The sequence below is a fragment of the Aplysia californica genome, unplaced genomic scaffold (genome assembly GCF_000002075.1).
Source record: "Aplysia californica isolate F4 #8 unplaced genomic scaffold, AplCal3.0 scaffold00421, whole genome shotgun sequence".
Taxonomy (NCBI): Eukaryota; Metazoa; Mollusca; class Gastropoda; order Aplysiida; family Aplysiidae; genus Aplysia; species Aplysia californica.
The window spans coordinates 304,901-307,149 of record NW_004797691.1 but is presented as its reverse complement, the minus strand read 5'-3'; the positions used below and the strand labels follow the sequence as shown (position 1 = coordinate 307,149).

The 2,249-nt window shown below is 42.7% G+C and overlaps 1 protein-coding gene across 2 annotated transcripts in view; it reads left to right on the top strand.

The window, feature by feature from the left end:
- Positions 1–871: 871 nt before the first annotated feature.
- Positions 872–2,249, top strand: part of LOC101852712 (glutaredoxin domain-containing cysteine-rich protein CG31559) — a 65,852-nt gene continuing 64,474 nt past the window's right edge. For both annotated transcript variants that reach the window (XM_005104474.1, XM_005104473.1), the window contains exon 1: positions 872–1,282. The gene's annotated coding sequence lies outside the window, so the exon portion shown is untranslated. The remainder of the gene's footprint in view (positions 1,283–2,249) is intronic.

Here is a 2,249-nt window from a genome sequence, read left to right as displayed (position 1 = left end):
CAAACAAAAAACAAACAGGAAAAAAATGACAAGAGAAACAACAACAACCTCAAAATATAAAGGTGGGAGAGGGTATGATATAATAAAATAAGAATAGGTGGTGGTGGTGGTGTATGGTGGTGTTTTTTTGGTGGGAGGATAGAAGAGAGATGAAAAGCGAGTGATCTAATATGGGAATACCATTGCTTAAGTAACCATCTTGAGAGAATTGGATCGTAGATGGGCGTACATTGTGTAGTATCCATTAAAAAATACAAGTCATCCTTAGCTCAGAAACTGTACATTTTATTACAGCGATCACTGCGGCGTGATTCTCCTTTTGGTTCATTACACGCTCGGCAAAAGAGGATATCCTACAGAGATGCATGAAGTAAACATAGATAGATAGCTGGCTCCTCTGGCTAAGACTGGAATAATATCAAACGTCACGGTTGTAACCCATCCAGTTGTATTTGCTTTCCTTTAAAAATCCGACTGCCAAACAGATAACGATTTATGTCTACCTAGAGTAAACAATGCAATTCAATGGGACCTATTTATTATGACTATGAGAAATCATGATATCACAATTGACATAGCTGCCGAGCTGGTCTGCCGTAGATAACTGCATCTCCTCACGACGCTTAACGGCAACAGAGGAAGAAAAAGTAAAAGTAATACTATAAAAAGACTGCTTAATTAAATTCTCTCAAGGAAGTGCAAACGAGTTTTTCTTTAACCGGATCTTTAACCGGTTCCTCATGAAACAGGTACGTGGCCAGCTCTTATCCACACCTCGCGTTTATCCCCCTCGCCTGTTGATGCCACCGCCACCAAACAAGGCCAGGACGTAACGCGCAGTTCGATCGTCCACCCACCAAGACAGCCCAGCCCGACACTGCGACTGCGAGCAGATGACGAGGAGGGGGAGTGATAGAGTCGCCTCCCTTGAAAAAAGGCCAACGCCCAACTCGCTTCTCGATAAGGTCTTCAATATCAGCAGCAGCAGGCTGTTGGAGTAGGGCTGACTGACAGCGCATTATCATTCTTTTTGAAATCGTCGCTCCTTTCAGAATAATTCCCCCCCTCTCGTAAAGCCACAGGATTTGAAACGAAGGTGTATCAAAGGTACACAGTGCGCCCTCGCGTTTGAGAATTATTCCTGTGGAGGTTTTTTTCCCCGTGTTCATTTCGGTTTTCTCTTCTGTTCTGATGTGCGCCATGTGACGAGGGAAGGCGAGCTGCTCTCAGGATCTGTGGTTCTTCCTCGGACTCCGGATCACACCGCCGGTTCGTACCCAGGGTAAGAACATTGACTTATTGACCTGTTTGTCTTCCAGCGTGTTTTACATCCTTGTCTTTCGACACGATCCCCCTTCTTGTACGGTTCATTAGGCTGTAGGTGTCTTTATATGGAGTCGAAACGATAAAGTTACGATATCCTCAAAAAGAAGTGTTTGGGGGTTAGACAATTTCAGAAAAAAAAACATTTGCTGAGAAACATTCAATAATTCAATTAGATTCTAATAATAGCATTTACATACCACATATTATCCATCCTCTTCAGCATGCTCTGTGCGTTTTACGACAAATATTACCCCAGCAGACCCTAGAGCACCCAGTCAGAAACATTCTCGGCTTCCCGGAAAGTGTACACTGAAATCAGCTGATTAAGCGCTCAAACATTAACACACTGGCAAGATCTTTCTCCGTCTATACCCGGGTACTCATTCCCATCAAAACAGATGCGAAACATCAGCTGTGTACATATTTTGTTTTTTAAAGGTCTCGAAGTGTGGTGTGAAATGACAAAAGATGTACACAAGAAGTGTTTTGTATGTATGGACTCAAATAACCTATATGTGTATGTTTATGTTTGATTGGGTTGTGTTTGTCTATTTGTGCGCTTATGTGTGTGTGCGTGTGTGTGTGTGCGTGTGTGAGCGAGTGTGTGTGTGTGTGTGTGTGTGTGTGTGTGTGTGTGTGTGTGTGTGTGTGTGTTTGACCTTTATTGTCTTTTCACTTCCTCATCTTTATCTTTGGCTTGAGAAGTCTCCTCAGGAAGAGATTTATTCCTGTCATAAATATCCAGCTGAGATATCTCATACACCCTTATCCAGTCCTGCCCTGATTCTGACTGCCTAACAGTCCATCTTTCTGTGGATATTTATATTTAAAGGTCTGTATGTCTCTCTGTCTGTCTTTTTCTCTCTGTATGTTTGTATGTTATTCTCTCTGTTTCTCTCTCTCTCTCTCTCTCTCTCTCTCTC